The sequence below is a fragment of the Ambystoma mexicanum genome, chromosome 7p (assembly GCF_040938575.1).
Source record: "Ambystoma mexicanum isolate Mex_15411 chromosome 7p, UKY_AmexF1_1, whole genome shotgun sequence".
Taxonomy (NCBI): domain Eukaryota; kingdom Metazoa; phylum Chordata; class Amphibia; order Caudata; family Ambystomatidae; genus Ambystoma; species Ambystoma mexicanum.
This window is the reverse complement of record NC_090939.1, coordinates 838,077,705-838,098,167: the sequence shown is the minus strand read 5'-3', so window position 1 is coordinate 838,098,167 and position 20,463 is coordinate 838,077,705.

Genomic DNA, 20,463 nt, shown 5'->3' with positions numbered 1-20,463 from the left:
TGTTCTCCAGATCTAATGGCTCTGAAAGCAAAAGTTACCCTTGGCCGGAACATGACTAATATGTGTGAAAATGGGGGCACTCACTTCAAAGAGCAAGCTTCCAACACAAAGGAGATTGAACAAAAAAAACCTGTGGGCACAGGCTGACCCAGTGAAAACACATGGCCGGAAGAAGGAGCAGGACCATTTGTCCCAAATGAAGATTCACAATTTAATTAAAACGACTATTATCATTTAGGCCTTTTTCTCAGCCATCATAGGGGAGATGGATTTCATCTATGTACCATATGTTTTATGTAATTTCCAGGCGATTTGGCGATATAAAATTCGCCTTCCTGTGACCCTGGGAACTGTAATTGCCAGTTAAGCTAGGTTTCTGGCTGATCTGAACATGTTCCAAATGTGAGAGCTGGTGAGCGGGTGAAAAATGAAATTAGGGATATGCTTAATAACTTACATATTCACAATTGTTGTGCTTTTCATGGAAACGGCAGAAAGGTGCCACATGGCCATGGTACATGGTACAGATTTGGGGGCTGGCTTATCTCATTCCTCATGATTAGCTGAAACAGAAAATATGTTTAGTATGGCAGTTGCTAGTAAAATCATGAAGTTGTGATACATAACTAGTTTTTGCCAAAAAGTTGAAAGGAGAACAAAGGATGATGACAAATGGGAATTGCCATATGGTGACCCCTAGACCAATCCTGACTTGGAGGCTGGGTTTGGGAGGAGAGAGAAGGGTAACTGTCCAATCCTAGTGACAGGAATTTTTGCAGGGTACCTCCCCAAGATTGTAAAATTGGTGGTGTCATCGCTGCTATATAAGGGGGACTGCCCTAGGACAAGAGACAGAAAAAGGAAACACAAAGACAGGACAGAGAGAACAGACAGACCATCAGGAAGGCTGCTGAAACTTACCATCTGATAGCTGTAAGGAAACAACAGAGGAGACTGCTGAGAGTGCATCTGGATGGAGCTGTCTATCTCCAGGAAGGCCTCAAAGCTGAGTGGGTCCTATGGTGGAGAGTGGGAGGCCAACTTTGGGAGTGGTTTGACCAGACCCCTTCCCTATCTTTCCAGAGATGCAGCTGGCTTTCCTGAACCTTAAACAGAGGCTTGCTATGTAAGTAGAACTGAGTCCTAGGAAACAAAAAGGTGGGGGAGTCTGCTTGCCTCGAATCCTATCCCTTTATAGTGGGTGCGGGCAGGCAAAACTGTGTAGATCCTTAACCTATGTAACCAAAAATATCAATTTAATTAATTCCCTATTTGGCAGAACATTACGAGGTAAATTTTGTTCAAATTTGAAATGATCAAAGCTCACTTCCCAGTGTGCGCTGAAACCTATAGCTTATAATTTCATTGAGTAATCCTTGTTGTCCAGCTGACCCCGACTTCTTTAAGGAAGAGGGTTTGTCTTTGTTCTTAAATCAGTACAACCTTTTTATCCAGTTTACCCAACACAGGCCATTTAATGAGGGGGTCTGAAATCCAAAATTCCCCAAAGCATTCCAGTTTTTCTGTCTGACTTCCCAACATAGACCAATGCAAGGGGGGGGTCTGAAAAACAAACCGATAAATCACCCTGTGTTTATTTTAAACCAAAAGCGTGGGCAAAATCATAATTGCCATATGTATTTGAACAAATCTTAAAATCCTACTGCTACCCTTTTAAGGCTGCAGGAAAGTCAAATCGCACAACATTACATAAGTGCCTTTGTTATTCATCAGTATAATTATTTTGTGAAGTGAAATTTGCAGAAAATAAGAATTGTGATTGTGTTTTTTTTAACTCACTTTTGTGATTAATTAATGCTGAGAGAAGTTGATTGTGTCATGCCACTGATAAAGTAGTGTTTTGACGTTTTTGTGTAATTTCAATTACTGTTAATTTAAATAAATACAATATATTTCCTTGTCACTGGCCTGATTTTTGGCTCATTGTTAGCTCAGGGGAGAGGCATCCAAGGGACACGATATGTGTCTGAGATAGGGCTAAAAAAAGATGTTCAATAGGTTTTTGCATAACCACTTGAGTGGGGAGGGAAGGAACTCCCCGTGTTGAGGGTGGCTTCTCAATAAACTGTTACAGTGTGAGCACAATATGCGCAGTGTGATTGGAGTGCAGCACGATCAGAGCTGTCTGTGTGTTTTGTAATCCGCATGATGTGAATGCTGTGAAAGCAACACAATACGATTACAGTGAAAGCAGAGCAGTGTGAGTATAGTCACTGGAAACTGAGCAGTGTGGACTGTGTGATGTGTGTGGGGGGGCCCACATGTACTAATAGAAGTGAAAAACAAGGGTGGGTTGTGTGTGTAGTGTGAGTGGAATACAAGTGGAATACGAGCCAGACTGCATGTGATGGCAGTGTGAGAGCAATGGAAATTGTGCAATGTAGGCGGCCAGTGTGCTTTGCATGTGAGTCATGCAGGGTTCCTGCTGCATTTGGAGTGCAGTGTAGTATCTGTCCAGTTCGAAACACTCTGTGTGAGTGGAGCAGTTAAAGTGCTGCAGTTGACATGGTAATGGTAATCAGTTTAAAAAGTCTGAGTGCTAAAGCATGAGCATGAGTGCAGTGGGATTGTAGCAGTATGGATCGAGAAGCATGCCTTCAGTGTGAATATAGTATGATCTCTGAATTGTTATAAGTGTTGTGAGAAAAGTGGCATGCAGCGAAAGTTCTGTAGAGTGTGCTGTGCAATGAGAGAGGACATTGCTCATGCGGTTTGAGGTTTGAGCACACCGAAACCAATACAGCGTGAGGTTAGAGGTCAGAGCCAGCAGTGTAGCGAATTTATTTTTAGAACAGTGCCACTAATGCACGCTACAGTGATCGCTTAGTGAAGCATAGTGAGTGAAGGGTGAGCTAAGTGTGAATGGAGTGTTTATTTTATTGTATTGATAAATAGTTGCTTAATACCAGCAAATGATTTTTAAGGGGCGGACCTGTGTTGCACTGTGTTGTCTTGCTTCCAAGACAAACACGTAGCTCCTGAGCTATCCTCCCTCCCCTAGTTACCCTAGTATCTTCAAAATGAGACTCTGGCAATACATGTGTCAGAGGTGGCCAGAAAGAGCTCTTATTGGGCTCCAACAAGTCCTGATGTTAGCGACTCAATTGCTATTCAGACTTGAGCTGTGGGGCTCAGTATCATCAGAATGAAGTGAAGAATGTTGGCCCCCAAAAGCAAAAAGAATCCACAAAACTTTGCAATGCCCATTGTTCCTGGAAATACATTGTTGATGGCTTACACCATTCCATGCTTCTGTGTATGATTATTTACCCAGAGACTTGTGACCTAACCAATGGATAATGAACTGGGTCTGTGTACGATTATCTATCCAGAGGCGTGTGATCTAACCAATGGATAATGAACTGGGTATTAAAGCCAGGGAACTCCCTCCTGACTATACTACACTGACCACCAACCTCCTGAAAGACATGGGCTTCTGCCCAATAACTGCATGTGGTGGCCATGGTATTTGCTTCCTACACACACCTTTTGCCCATTCTTCACAACTTTATCAATCCTAAAGAGAACACCCTTGTTTTTTGATTCCTTTTTAATTATTTCAAAGCTAAATTTATTATACAGAACTTAAAATGATAATAAGACATGTATACTCAGCAAATTTCAATTCACAATGCTGCTGCCTCACATATAGCCATTCTAATCCCATATGGGAAGAAAAACCCAACTCCTTTGCTTCGTTTTTGTATAGGGATGCAAGCAAGTCTTCTAATCCACTTGTTACAGACCACCTATTTTGATAGGTATAATGTCTTCTGTATTTCTTCTTAGCTTGTGTCCCTCTGTTGATCTTAGCCTAACATTTTTCGTTCCTGTGTTGTATTAGTGGTACTTCTTCTTGAAGCAAAATAGGCCTTTGAAGAGGACCGATAACCTAAAAAATTGATAATAACATTCATAAAAACTCTTTTCAGTGGAGGGGTGTAATACTGATTTGCTAAACTTTCTTCTTAGATATATGACAGCCAATCTTAGTTAGAAACCTTACTTGAGTCTTCTTAATATTGCTCCCACTCTTTATGACACATATTGAACTACTTGGGAGAATAGCAGATGCATTCGAAGAACATCCCCCTCCCCCCCTTGCAAAAACCTAGTCACAACCTCCTGGTCTGGAGAAATGGGCCCTGAGAGATGTGTTTTTTAATTACATGACATTAGATAGGCGGAACAGCCATGGGAGCAAAAGTGGCTCCCAACATAGAAAATCTGTATGTTGAAACATTACAAACGATGTACATATATAATGTGACTAATCCATACAGGCAGCACATAAGAGAGATATCGCTAACAGGTTCATAGTGTAGGATTTCACGGGATGGCTAAATCCGCTTTTGACTTCACATCAACAATGAACAGACACCAGGTCATTTTATAGAGCTTACCATCTATAAATGAGAAGAAACTTGAAAAGTGAAACCCCCATAAGAAGTCTCTGAAGCATATAGATATGAATGATGTATGGATGTATAAAGAATTCCATCCTGCAGACTGGCGCGGAGCCCCTTGAGGAACAGACATTCCCCGGGCCTGCTCCTTAGTGGTTTCCCATCACCCATCCCTGCTCACTGAACACTGCATGCTTAGGTAATTAACACAACCATCCTTCCTTTCCTCTTATCTCTGCCTCCATCGCTCCAGGAACCTCCGGGAACTGCAATGGGTGATTTGAACGAAGGAAGTAATGATGCCAAGAGTTGTTGAAAAGAAAAGATAGCCCAGCACAAGATTATACAACAGTGAGGTAAAGGAAAAAAAAACACTGTTTTAATGGGACTATGTTTTTAACAGGCTATACCGTTATCATGGTGCCCTTCTTAAGGACTGCTAGGTGTACAGTCTAAAATAAAGGCCAACACATAACCTACCACTTGTCTGACTAGCAACAAATCAGCAAGGTGCAACTCTGGGGGCGACACAGGTCACTGTCGGAAAAAGCCCAGTAGATTATGCAGAAAACAGAACACACTGCTCACATACCCCTGTTTGCATGAAAACAACAATAGGTGCAAAGCACACAACAAATGCTTCGGGGTCTGCAGCACATAATGAAGTGAGAAATTAAGTCATGGTGTTGTGGTCACATGGCTGACCAGGTGACTGGAGGGTGACCAATGAGAGAGGGGAAGCACAGGTCAGCTTGGTAAAGTTCCCAAAGTGTGCTTTACGGAAGAGAGTTTCAATGCGTTCAGCAGGAGATGATATAAACAAATGCCCACAGAGACTGTCCAATTGTGTGTAACGGTCTAGTTGATGACAACAAGGAAAGAGACCACTGTGCAAGACATTGAGTGTGGGCTGCGTGGGCGGGAAGGGACAATCATGCAAAAGGGCATTGTGGCAGGAAGGTGAGGGGATAACGCAGTGACTCATGCAGCCACTCCACACAGATTGGTTAGCGAGCCAGCGTTGTGCAAACTAAAGGAAAGGAAGTTCCTGTCCAAGAGAATACAAGAAGCAATAGCAGGCGGCAATGGCGACGCTGACAGCAGCTCCCCCAGAGGAGGAGTTTGCGGCTGCTATAAAAATGTTAAAAGCTGAAGGTCAGATGGGGGAGGAGGATTGGGGGAGAGAGGGGTGAGTGGGTAAATGGAAAAGAAAGAGGGGGGAAAAGTCTAAGGCCTAAAAGAAGGACAGCATCCGTGGGGTTGGCAGAAGCAGGGGAGACAGGCCTTGGGGAGCAAAATAATGAAGGGGGAAATGGGGCAGTAAAACAACAGGAATAAAAGGAATAAAATACCTGAAAAAAGGGACAGGTCATAGGTGGCACAAGATAAGAAAAAAAGGAAGGAACACAAGGTGGTAGGGTTGAAAGCAGGGAATAAGGGGATGAGGAACAGGACATGAGTGAAGAGGAGTGGATTTAAGAGAAGAAGGTAAAGAAAAATAAAGAAATTGGGAAATAGAAGAAAGAAGTAAGATGCAAGGAGAAGAAAGAGGGAAGAATTTAAGGACACAGAAGTATAGTGGAAGACCAAGGGCACAAATGGAAACAGAGGTACAGGTCCTCAGTGTGGATCGGCCTCCAGCTAGGGGTGTAACAGAGGGTGAAGAGAATGGATCGGCCTCCAGCTCGGGGTCTAACAGAAGGCGAGGCGAATGTATCAGCCTCCAGATAGGGGTGTAACAGAGGGTGAAGAGAATGTATCAGCCTTCAGCTAGGTGTCTAACAGAAGGTGAAGAGAATTCATCGGCCTCCAGCTAGGGGTGTAACAGAGGGTGAAGAGAATGCATCAGCCTCTAGCTAGGGGTCTAACAGAAGGCAAATATAATGGATCGGCCTCCAGCTAGGGGTGCAACAGAGGGGGAAGAGAATGGATTGGCCTCCAGCTAGGGGTGCAACAGAGGGGGAAGAGAATGGATTGGCCTCCAACTAGGGGTGTAACAGAGGGAGAAGAAAATGGATCAGCCTCCAGCTAGGGGTGTAACAGAGGGGGAAGAGAATGGATTGGCCTCCAGCTAGGGGTGTAACAGAGGGAGAAGAAAATGGATCAGCCTCCAGCTAGGGGTGTAACAGAAGGCGAAGAGAATGGAACGGCCTCCAGCTAGTGGTGTAACAGAGGGTGAAGAGAATGCATCGGCCTCCAGCTCGGGGTCTAACAGAAGGCGAGGCGAATGTATCAGCCTCCAGCTAAGGGTTTTAACAGAGGGTGAAGAGAATACATCGGCCTCCAGCTCGGGGTCTAACAGAAGGCGAGGCGAATGTATCAGCCTCCAGATAGGGGTGTAACAGAGGGTGAAGAGAATGCATCAGCCTCCAGCTAGGGGTCTAACAGAAGGTGAAGAGAATGGATTGGCCTCCAGCAAGCGATGCAACAGAGGGGGAAGAGAATGGATCGGCCTCCAACTAGGGGTGCAATAGAGGGGGAAGAGAATGGATTAGCCTCCAGCTAGGGGTGTAACAGAGGGGGAAGAGAATGGATTGGCCTCCGGCTAGGGGTGCAACAGAGGGGGAAGAGAATGGATCCTCCTCCAGCTAGGGGTGTAACAGAGGGGGAAGAGAATGGATTGGCCTCCAGCCAGGGGTGTAACAGAAGGCGAAGAGAATGGAACGGCATCCAGCTAGTGGTGTAATAGAGGGTGAAGATAATACAAATGTTACAAAATGTGCCATCATGGCCAAAGACATGGACTGGTTGGCATCCTGGTAGCGAGGGCAGTGAGAGTAGGATAAGGGAGAATGCTGCAATGCGAGAGGAGAGGAGAAAAAGACTGAGGAGATCAGAGATAGGAGTACAAAAGGGATGCAAGTGGGGAGAAGGATGTGGGAAGTACGACTGGAGGATGAAGAACGCGCTAGTAAGAGCAAGACATTGCGCAAAGATTCTGAGGTGCCAGAAGAAGGTGGGAGTCGTCACCTCTAGAGGCAGCAGAGAAAAGGGTGATGGAAGAAAATGGTGTGACACGCTGGGGAATGGATGACGCACATACAGGAATGGACGGAACGGGACCACATCCGTGCACAGTAGAGAAAGTGAAAGGAAAGAAATGATGGTCGAGAGGTAGAAAAAACCTGAAACAGGGCACAGTCATGGTGCAGTCCCAGAATGGCAGGTACTAGCAATGTGATTAGAAGAACAGAAGAGAGTGAGAGGGATGGTAGAGGCAGTGAAAAAGAATAACGTCCCTGGCTAGGGAAAGAGGTGGGAGAAAGGAGCAGAAACAAAGCAAGCAATGAATGGAAGAAGCCATAAAGGTGATGGAGCTCATGGCATACATTTGTAAAATGGCAACTTAGTGAAAGGGCGACAAGTGTTAGTAAAATTGAGAAAAGTGGTGGGGTGGGCGGGATTGGATCTGGCAACATTTGGTACAAAATTCTTTCGAATCGGGGCGGCTTCAGAGGGGACAGGCATGTGCATTGGGGAAAGAACGATTAAGGCTGTGGTTGGTGGAAGTCGTGCAGGTTAAAAAGGGTATGTCAGAAGACTGGAAAAAGGAATTTAGAGGAGGACTGGACTTAGTGTGTCTTTTTTCACCCTCTGTGCCAAAAGTCACGAAAGACATTTGGATTTGTGGGTATTGTATTGTTTAATGGTCCGGACAGCAGGCAGAGACAAGGACGTATGGAAAACTAAGGAGAGTTTACAGCAGTACAGAGCTGGTATAGTCTGGGCTGGGAGGACTGCGCTGGGGGCAGTTGCTACCCATGCCATTTGAACTACCGGCCAAGAGACGTCCGCCGGACCTGTTGATCATTCATTTGGGGGAAAATGACTTGGTACAATGGACTGGAGATAATTAAGATGATGAAGGAAGAGTTGGGAATTATAAGAAGATTGCGGATGGGAAGTAGTTTTGTCTGAACACAAATATTCCAAGGTGGGTTTGGAGAGGTGCAACGAAGCCAGCAGCTATTGATAAAGATGGGAAGGAAATTAAGAGGGGAGTGTCAGGAGTTTGCAAGGCTGCTGATATAGGGATAGTGGGACATGAAGTAGACCTTTTGAGGATCCAGTGTACTATAGGCAGGGGGGAGTGCACCTGTCTTTTCTGGGAATGGAAATGTACCTAATGAACTTGATGGATGTGGTGGATATCTTCATGAAGCAAGTGGGAAGGAAGATTGGGGCGCATTGAGACGCCCTCTGGGGACTGTCTCGCTGACTGCTGGAACAGAGAATAGAGAGCAGACAAACTGGAAAGACAAGTTAACATCGTGGGAGTTTAAATGCTTGAAAAAGAGAATAGATGGGTTTAGTAAAACAAAGAGAAAAGAACAGCAATTGGTCTTAGTGCAAGCAGGTGCGAATGAGAAAAGAGAATTAGGGGATCACAGAAGGCAAAGTAAAGAACAGAGAGACAAAGCTGGGGTTTTAGGGCGTGGAACAAGCAGGGAAGGCAACAAGGGAAGAAGTTCAAGAAAATAGTGGGGCTCAAAAGGAAAGAAGAAGGGGAAGAAAGTTGATGGACACAAAATTAAGTGATTTGAAAGAAGAAGTTGTATGATGTTAAGTTGTCAAGAGGACCTGCCTTGATTAAAGTGGCCTTTCATCAACATTAATGAAGCCAGTGAGTTTTCTTTGAACCAGTCTCCCACAAAGAGGGCATTTGCTCAGAGCTAAACGGTTACGCCCTCCACTCATTCTGCACCACTGATTTACTGCACACTTGTCAACTCTGTATGAAAGATAAGAATCCACTACTTTCACCAAGCATATAGTAAATACATATGTTGTGCTCTTGTCGTTGCTTCAGTGCTTTATTTATGGAGGCAGATCCTAACATGCAGCCTGGGTAGTCATCATAGTTCTTCTGTGCCAAGTGGGCCCGTTGGTTGATATAGACACATTTTCTGTATGAGACACTGCGGTGCTAAGCCATGAATCCACTTAAGAACTGGACAGAGTATCGTGAAAATGATGCCTTGTCATATGGGTAGCCATCGCAAAGAGTCTGACACTCTTTGCGATGGCTACCCATATGACAAGGCATCATTTTCACGATACTCTTTCCTAGGGCAGAAATTCAAGAGCACCTAGGAAGATGGAACTAATGATGAAATTAATGCCAAAATGTAAACAAGGCCTCTAGCAATTGAGAGAAGGCGGCAGGAAGTCCCACTAAGGACATAGGTCTCCTATAACTTAATTTGCTAAAGAGACATACTGGCTCACTTAGTGCCGGGTGATATAATAAACCTTTGCCCTCGATCGTCACAGATGTCCCATGAGCAACATGTTCCAGACTTTTCTATGCATCGCTCACTGGAGATAACGGCCACATGACTGCACAGTCTAGGAATGAACTTAAAATGTAGAATATCTCGAACCACATCAATGCAATGGGTGCCGCAATCTTCCTAACTCTGCCCCTAAACCCACTGACTCATCGTATTTGACCACACATGGGCCCGTCACCTTAGAATCCGGGCTATGAGGGGAGGGGGGTGTCAGTTGGGCTGTGCACCCAGGCCTTCTCATATAGCACTGGTTTTGCCGAAAACCTGTTGTGTGCGTTGGCTGTGCTTGGAGAAGATCTGTGATTCCAGATTTTGTTGCCATCTCCCTTAATTTTCTAATCATTTGTTAGAACGAGGAATGTAGGGTTTATAGTTGGGTGTTCTCTATCCCCTTGGGTCCTGTAATTGTTTTTGGGAGTGGTGTGATATTTTTGTGCTTGCCTGCAGCTGTTGATTGGCAATGTTTTCCTGCCATTTTGCTACGCACTATTCTGCCATGAATTGGGTTCCCTACACAGTATTGATGTAGCATTTTCGGCTTCCTGTTAGTGGGATAAGCAGGCGCTGCTGCATCCTAGTGTTGTTTCTGGTCCCTGTGAGTGTTGTCTTTAAATGATCGTTAAAAAAATGCAAGCAAAGTTGTCAGCTTTCTAGACGCTGTCATTGCTTGCTCTCAGGGGTGTTTCTAGGTCTGGAAAGGATCCGGGGCTATGCTAATGTCGGGACTCGGGGCTAGTTAGCTTATTGGTTGTAGCCCCTGAGATTCTATCTGGGTCTACAACTAAAAGACCCGGGGCTATAGCCCTCCCACTCCCCCCGCAACACCTCTGCTTGCCCTATAAGTGCACAGGTAATAACTTTCACAGAAGTTGTGAAGGTTTTTCTGGGCTGCGGTCTATTCATAAGGAGCTTCTGAGTGTGTACTCCAGGTCCATTTTGATATTTCTGTAATTACCTACTTGCTTAACCGCTATATTGCATTGATTTCTGTCAGCATGTTCTTGATGAGTGATGACTTCCTCTGCGATCTTGGGAACATCTCCTTTGCCAGTATCCTCTTCTCGGTGTCTCACATGGGCACATCACTGGAGATCCAGTGCAGCGCTGTGTTTCAGTGATAGTTCAATGAAGAAGTGTCCATGGCAGGATGAGAAGACTGGAGGAGGAGGGCAGCCATCAGTTTCTACTCAGGCTTTTTTTGACAAACAAGTATGGTAGGAGTGCACTACTGGGTCACTTAAGGTTTGTGATAAGTGGAGTTTGAAGGACTGGAAATTCAACATCAATATACTGGAACTATAGCACATGTTTTTAGCTTTGTCGCGTTATATTGTGACCACCCTTAACTTGGGGAGTTCCTTGCCCCCCGCAATCAAGGAGACCTGCAATACTCTTGATGTTTTTTAGCGCTGGCCTTACAGAAGGCTCATATAGAGTCACGCAAATCTCCTCCCTACACCCAAAGTGAGCAAAACCAGGCCGGCGTAAAGGAAATATAGTTGTATTTATTGCAATGAGAAACAATAGAGATCACACTAAAATGACACACACCTCCTTCTTCGTGGCTCACAATTAAACTTCTGGTTACACAAATAAATCACACAAGTTGGTTGGGAAAAAACACAACTCACAATACTTAACTTTATCCCAATTTCACTTCCAGAAATAATCAATGTTGGTCCATGAACAAAAGCAATTTACATAGGTAGTGCTGTGCAATTTCAATTTTCCTGCATGCTTAAAAGGCTAGCAGTTTGGTTTATAGATCGGTACAAAGTCATATGGCAATTATGGTTTCACCCACACTTTTGGTTTAAAATGAACACAGGGTGATTAAGCGGTTTGTTTTCAGACCACCCTCACTGAAAGGTCTCTGTTGAGGAAGTTGGATAGTAAAAATTCGGATGATTTGAAAATTTTGGCTTTTCAGCCACCTTCCACGTAAAGGCCAGCGTTGCGGAAGATGGACCGAAAAAATGGGATGATTTGAAAACATTGGCTTTCGACCCCCCTCCACTTAAAGGCATTTGTTGGGAAAGCTGGACTCATAGGATTACCCAATTAAATTACAGTCTATAGTTTTTAGCACAAACAAGCTTTGTTAATGTGGAATGTTAAATAAAAATCACTGTATGGTGTTCTGCCAATGGAATGTAATTAAATTGATATTTTTAGTTAAATAGGTTAAGGATCTGTACAGTTTTGCCCCCCTAACCTCCACCCACCAAAAAGGGAAAGCATGTAAGGCAATCAGATTCCCCCACCTTTGGTTTCAATTGGCTCAATTCTACTTACATTGATATGATATGATATATGATATGATAATTTATTTAAAGCGCGCCCATACACTAGTGTTTCAGGGCATGACGAGGCAAGGGAGAGGTACAAGGGAGGACAAAACAACAATCTTACTAGGCCCAGTGACATTGAGAATGCGAAGTGCAGAAGAGAGGGAAGGGGGAAGTGCAAGGGGAAGGGGAGGAGTGGAATGAGCTGAACACGTGATCAAAACAACAGGTAGTGCAAGCAGCAGGTGGCAAGAGTGAGAATTAAGCACAGACAACGGGTGTCTTGTAAGTGCCGATAAGGTGACTGTAGGATTGCAGATGCAGACACAAGTGCAAGGGTTGACAGGAGGCAGTGCGGGTATGCAGCTGGGTGGCCGGGATCTGGGCCCAAATTCTGAGGCTAGCCAGGGGCCCAGTGCAGCAACAGACAGATCAGCATGCGAGAGGAAGAGAGAAGGCAGAAGCAAAGAAGAGGGTCTTGAGGTGCTTCCAGAACCGGAGATGGTTCTCCTCAAGTTTCAGAGTGGCAGGGAGGCTGTTCCAGGAATACCTTTTAGCTGGTCATTACAATTCTCTAAGTCGCAGGTGGATGAATTTTATATCAACAAACTCGCCTGAACACTATCTCAGCATGTAAACATACATGTGCGACTTATGGTTACTGAGAAAAATGCCTAATTTATCATAGTCCTTTTAAATTAATAGCAACTCTTCATGTTATGCAAATTGTAGCTCTATGTCTCCAGGCAATTTGCCACTCTGGGCCAGCCTGTGACCAGAGCTTTTTTTAATTAGTCTCTTTATTGTGTGAAGTGTAGGCTGCAGATCATAAATACCTGGGATGCACTGGCCAACACAGTAAACCCCCTCCCCACATTCCAGTCATGCACTGACTAAAACATTTGGCTTGCACAGACCTGCCCTCAGAGACAGCAGGTCTAGGGGTACTTGGTTTTCAACACCCTTCACAGGCCACAATATTTTGCATTTGTAAACAGTTAGGATGCAAGCCAGACCTTCAGTGGGGGAATCCTTTGTGAATTTTCCCCGGCAGCCGCATGGAATGGACAGTACCAGTAAACCTAACTGCCCCTGAAAAATACACATGCAACCAAGGGTAATAACGGCACTCTGCAACAAACACAGAGCCCAGGGAACACTGAGCACACTGCTATACTCAGCAAAGGTTACCGGACCCCCAGAGAGTAAATCTATCATTAATGCTTAGACATAAACACTGGTCTGACACAAACAGAATGGATACCCAATGTGCCACAGTTCCTAGATTGCTCATACCGCCTCGGTCTGTAAGTGACTGCAGTCCATCTGGACAAGTGTGGGCATATGAGGTACTTAAAACATTAAAGTAACTGTCTCACAAATGTATCCCAGAGATGATGCTTTCTCTAATGGTATTCCTCATGTTTCTATTCTTGTTTATGACTATGCAACAGTGATTGCTCTATGAACATCCTGCCAGCCTAACTAAAGGACATTACTGACAGAAATCTTCTTTTGGGGTGACTTTAAACTTGGGCCCATAGCGTGCTGCACAGGACCACATAGTCTGCACAGAATAGGGGATGGCCGTCACTATATGACGTGGATAATATATGTCCTCTTATGAAGAATTCCTCTTTTACTTTATTTGTTCGCCCAATGGCTGCTTGCCCCCAAGGAGTGCATAAAATCACAGAACTGGTGTCTTTCCCTAACTACATGTGAACTTAGGAGGAACTAAACAGGCACTGTAAAGGGGAACAACTCCCCTATGGGATATCACCCTCCTACATCATTATTGTAGTGTCACAGAAAAGAAACACCAGTGCTACACTCGCCGTTATGCCAAAGATCAGAACGGCAGGCAGCAGGTGGCAGATGAATGGCTGCTACTGTAACTCACCTCTACTCGCTTCAGTTCGGCCGCTCCTCTTAGTTGGGAGGCTGTCAAACAGATCGGAAAGGCCTGTTGAAACCCAACGGAACCGCCATATGGGGCTGGAAGCCCGCTCTCATTACCATCTCCACTCCCTAGCTCCCTGTATGGGAGACGTGCATAACACAGGCCGAAAAGGCCTGCCGAATAGCTCTGGGCACCTGAGGGATCTCTGCACCCCTCTTACCATCCTTCACACTCTCCCCTTTCTTTTTTTTCTCCCATTCATCCCTACATGCGCTTAATTTCCTGGGGCTGTACCAAGTACTACCACCAAAGGGGGAACCCACAACAAGATGAGGTAAAATCCCCTCGCAGATAATGAAGCCCCGCCCCTCCTCAGAACAGACATAACCAATATCTGCCATTTCGAGAAACCTGAAAAGGGAAACCCACGAATAAAATGAGAGAAAAACTATTCTTAAATTAGACGTGTGTTGTGGAAGTTTCACAGTACTAAACAAATATACATATAAATGGAACCCACTGGGCAGATTTGTGAGACAAAGCAGCCACATTACAAAAACAGTCATTTTACAAAGACATAGGTCCCATTTTGAAATCAGACCAAACTTAATTTCTCATTCTTTTCATATTACATGCGCCATTCCACTGTCTTATTTTAACCCAGAATTATATGAAGGGTTACACTCAGCCCCTGTCATACAAAACCCTTGTCCCTAAAGGTTTAGACACCCATGAGGCAACAGCGCTAATGTTTCACTTCATACCAGCGGGATGCCCCACTATGGCTGTCTTGTGGGAACTTCCATGTGAGTGTCTGAATTGGCCAATAGTGCATGAATTCTCCTTCTAACAGTTTATCATTGTTCTCCAAAAGCATCATAACTCAGCATTCTAACTGGTTTGACCTCCCGATAAGTTCTCCTGAGTACACAAGACACCTGAGAATGGAGTTCTGATCCAGAATCAAAACTTTCAAGTTGAGCTGAAGTTTGGTCAATGGTACTTGAATCTGTGCTTTGCAAAGGAGCCTCAGGAAGTGGAGGGAAATGTTCAGAATCAACAATTGTACCAGGCCCGGCTCCAGCAGGAGGGCCAGGGGGGCCATGCCCCCCCCCAGAGCCAGCCTCTGGCCCCCCCTAGAAAGGAGGCCATGCCAGTGGTCTTATACACCACTTGTAACAGAGGGAGTGGGGGTAGATGTCACTCTAACCATTTAGCAACTTCAGAGACATCATTCTGAGAGGCTGAATTGCAAGAGGCCTGGCCAGGGTTTGTTTTCTTGTCCTAGACAATGATCTATGCCCCACCGCCGTAAAGGTACAAATGATCAGGGAGATGGAGGACCATTCACACCTCTAAATGAGGTAGCACTTATTTAAGCAGGCTGCCTACAGCTATTTTCTCAAACCTAAAATCACAATTTTGGTTTCTGTAATTTAAAGTATGTTTATTTTTTGTGGGAATAATATAGTGGTTTGTGGTTTTTCACATCATGCTTAATAAAATGGTTAACTATATCAAACAATAAATGACAGATAAACAAAGTTGCTTGAACACAGATTTCTGCAGAATGTGCGTCAACTGACTGGGGGCCCTTACAAATAACATTCAAAGTATATATTCTGCTGCATTAACTACTTGAGTATCAGTGAAAAGATAAGTTTAGTAGTAACAAAAATGTAAATCTGGAGGGGAGAGTGTGGTAAATCAAAAAGTTATAAATGCAAGGCTTTGAATTAAACATTACCACAACCGTTGCTCTGCTCAACATTCCATGCCATAATTCTGTAGAATGTCTGTGCGATTAGAGAAGGCTTTTAATTAAACATTACCACTACCATTGCTCTGCTCAACATTCCATGCCATAATTCTGTAGTATGTCTGTGCGATTAGAGAAGGAGAACAGCCATTAGCAAATTACTTTTGGTGCTGCCACCAAAAGGTGTAGTTCAATCTCAATTGCTAGGCCGTGTTCCATCTGCACTGGAACACAAGCAACCATATGGATTTTTAGGCCCGGTGGTCTAGCAGTTTGGGATGGGCTTCTGACATTAGTGACAGGGCCAAGACTGATATGCAAACAATGGAATGGAAGGCTGGCCAGAGCAATGACGGTGGTTCTAAATGATTCAGAGACTTTTTACCTATTAGGTACAACCAGAACGCATGCGGTGGAACACAGATAGGATGGCAATAAAATGTGAGGAGAAACACACATCCTATGGGAGTGTCTGATCATTTACCCACCTAATGATTAGCCATGGCTATGTTAAATACCTCACCACCAAAACCTAACCTTTCTAAAACTCTTTGAGCAAGCTCTATCAGAAAGTAACACCAAACGTGTTGCTGTATAGGGCCTGCCAGTTTTATATGACATGCATTACTTACCGTAATAGCATTTCTGATGATTGTATCTGCTTAGATTCACATGCTGTGCATATGGTCCGTCATCCAGTGCTAACCGCAGAGTATTGCATCTTGTCTTTCGGGGACTGAAAGGGACGTCGGCATAGGCGTGTCTGTAACACTATCCCTATCGTGACGTGTAGTGTACTCAAAATCCCTCATGCGCCAAGATCCCTCCGATTTTATTTTTTCTGCCAGGAGGGAGCCCAAGGCTATTGTGAGTGAGTACATGAAGAAGAGAGATGTAGTAAGACGTCTATGTTCCTTCCACCCCGAGCGACGAGGTAGGGAGGGCGCATGTGAATCTAAGCAGATGCAATCATCAGAAATGCTATTACGGTAAGTAATGCATGTCTTCTGATGCTTGTTAATCTTCTTAGGATCACATGCTGTGCATAGACTAGCGAGCAGTACCCGTAGTTGGAGGTAGATTGTGCGAAGGAACAGTAGAGAAAAGATGTCTTAGTACTGCTTGTCCCACCTGAGAATCAGACCTAGAATGAGTGTCTAGGCAATAGTGTTTTGTAAAGGTGTGTACAGAACTCCAGGTTGCCGCTTTGCAAATGGACCCAAGGGGAACATTTGCAATGAATGTTATGGATGCCCTAGTGCCTCTTGTAGAATGTGCTCTATGCTTGAAGGGCAGTTCTCTCTTAGCAAGAGTGTAACATAGTGTGATGCATTTGACAATCCACATTGAGATAGCTGATTTAGAGACATGATCCCTTCTCTACCAGCTGCCACTGAAACAAAAAATTGGTTTGTTTTCCTCAGTGGTTTAGTTCTTTCTAGATAGAACATGACTGTCCTGCGCACATCTAGTGTGTGTAGGCTTCTTTCGGCCATGCTAGTGGGATTCTGGAAAAAAGTAGGTAGTTCAATCGATTGGTTCACATGGAACTTCGAGATGAATTTAGGCGCAAATCTGGGGTGAGTGCACAGAACTACCTTATCCCTGTGGACTGTAACAAGGGGTCTAGAACAGAAAGAGCCTGTAGTTTGGTAACCCTTCTAATAGAAGTGATAGCTACTAGGAAGGCCGTCTTATAGGTCAGGTCTTTTAGACTTGCTTTATGCACAGGCTCAAAGAGAGCCTGGTCAAAACCCCATTTAGGTCCCACCCAGGAGCTGGGTGAGAAATTGGAGAATAAATCCTCTTATTTATTTATTTATTTATTTATTTATTTATTTTAATTTGATATGGCTGAATTCAATCAACCTTTCAGAAATACATACAAAACTTATCATAATACATAAAACATTTCTCAAAAATAGATTACATTAATTCATCATAACAGAAAGTTAATTTATCAATAACAATCAACTCACACCAATACTCTCGACATCATCGCTACAGTGCAACAAAATTAATAAAAAGATACAACGTCAAATACTTATCCAAAATAAGTACAATAAAATAATCGATTAGGTTATTGCCAGACTTTAGCATTCTGGTTCTTACATCCTGCCATTGACAGTTACGTTGTTAATTTCACATTTCCTTCAAATTTTCAGCTGAGTAAAAAATTAACAGCTGCAATTTGAATTGACATGTTGTTGCACCCCAACAAGACCGCCCAACATTTAGTTTGAGATATATTCCCCAAGTATTCGCAATGTCTTGTGAAAGCAATTTCTCTTTGGGATAGTAACATTGGACACTCTATGATCAAATGAGTGAGAGTCTCAAGAATAGTATCATCATTGCAAAAATGACATAAATTTTGATCTGCACTCACAATCCTGCAGCTTGCTTTTATATCAGTTGTGACCCACAAATAAAAGCGGAGTCGAAGTATGCTATTACAATATTTAGGCGAAGGACACCGTATCAAGTATGGTGGCAAAATGCCCACCATTTTAGGTGGAAATCGGACTGTGTCACCATCACGAAAAGTCAGACAATGGTCGCAGGTGTTGATCCAATCATTTTGTTGTATCTTTAGTTTTGCTTTGTCTGGATTGGAAAACAACAGATCAATAGTTATATCAGTTTTGACTAGGATGTGATATACTTTGTCCAACCAATTATTTACGAACACGTGTTTGGCTGTAAACAAGTACTGTGCAAGACTTTTTAACAGAACATCTTGCTTTGTATACTACAGACATTTTCTAAATAAGGAACACAGACGCTAGCTGTAATGCGCCTGGAGTGATAGCAACCCCAGCTCATATCTCATCCATGCCATCGGTATCCATTGGGGCAAGTGTAACACTGAGCGCCAGAATTTAGCTTCCCACTGATTGAATTTGAATGGGGATTCAGTCGGCATAGATTCCAAACCATATAGTAGTATTGGAACAATTGTTTTGGTCCACAAATGCCACGCAGGCAGGATTGAAAATTTACCATATTTATACATGATGATGTGGGCTTGAGATAAGGCTGAGATTAGCTTAGTCTCCACTCACTCCAACTGACTCTGCGCTCTCAACTTCCCTTCAAAGACCATTCCCAAATAGCAGTAATTCGGTACTACCCCAATCTGTGTAGAGCCAATGGTCCAAACAAACGCTAGAGGCCCTTTGCGTCTAGGTGAATATTGTACAAGTTGAGTGTTGGTTGGATTAATTGATAATTCATTTAAATGTATATATTCTTGGAACGCACAAGTAAATGTTGTAGCCCAACCTGTGTCCTGGAAATTAGGACCAAGTCGTCGGCATACATGAGTGACTGAATCTGGTGGTTGTTCAACTTGGGGGAGTCAGAGATGACCTTTGACAAAGGAACTTTGACATCATGTATGTAATAATTGAAGACCACCGAGGCTAGCGAGCATCCTTGCTTTAATCCCTGAAATGTGGGATTTTTTTCTGAGAGAAGTCCGTCCGAGGTGATTCGAATGCGGACGGATGTTGCGAAATGTAAGGAATGAATGATGTCATATAGGGTAGTAGGACAATTATCTCTTTTTAACTTGTTCATTAGTAAAAGGCGACTGACTGAGTCAAATGCTGCGTTTAAATCAATAAACGCAAAAAAGACCTGCTGCTTGATCTCCTGACATTGCGCCTTAATGGCATTGAGGGTCAATAGGTTTATATTTGTTACCATTCCAGCCATAAACCCATTCTGATTAGAGTCGCGACGGTTGCAGGTCCCTGTCCAGGTGTTAAATTCATGAAGCACCAGCCTGGTAAAGATCTTCCCTGGAGCGTCCAAAAGTGCTATGGGACGGTAGTTTGCAGGGACAGTACGATTGCCTTTTTTAAATATAGGGACGATTATGGAGGTCTTCCATGACAGCGGTATGTTACGTGTAAGTAATATGTCCTTGAAGATTCGTGATAGTATATGGGCCCATATCTTTGGGTTTGTTTTGAACATCTGATTAGATAGCCCATCTGACCTTCTGCTCTCGAGGAGCTAATCTTCTGTATGATTGTGTAGATGGTGTCATAGGAAGCTTCCAACAGCCAGGTCGATGTTGAGACCGGTTCGTAGGAGCAAGCAGCATACTGTGGGTCAGCATATAAAGTTGTGAAATGACTAATCCACACTTGTTCAGGCACTCCTTTTAATTGGGCATCTGCTTGCTGATGACAAGTATGATTATTTAAAAGGAGCCACATTCCCGAAGAGTTTTTATTGTGCATTTTGAGAGCCATGGCTTCACTGTCTTGCTGGTATAGAATTGACTTCCGACTACGCAGCCAGTTTTTATATTTACATTTAGAAGATTGCAATTCTTTCTATTTGGTTACTGACAGTGAGGCTAAGATTTGTCTTTTGATCATCCTGAATTCAGCTCTTTTTTGTCGGATGTTAGAATCAAAAGCATGTGGATGTCTTACGATGTTACGCTGAGGAATTGTGACTGTTTGAGCAAAAGAGTGTAGCAAATCAGTATACTGATTTTTGTGTACTATTTCTGAGTTATCAACAACTAAATCCTCCTAACCCTCTTAACCCTTTCCATAAAGGCCTTGATCACCGGTATCTTCCACCAAAACACCTTTTGTGGTGATGTGGTGTAGGCTGAGAGCGCAGCCAGATGAACCTTTAGGGAATTGACGACCAACCCAGTGTCTTAACAGATGGGTAAGGTACAGCACAATGTGTGTAGGTGAGCAATCGATCGGATTGACGCCCTTGGAATTACACCAGATGACAAAACGTTTCCATTTGCTGGCAT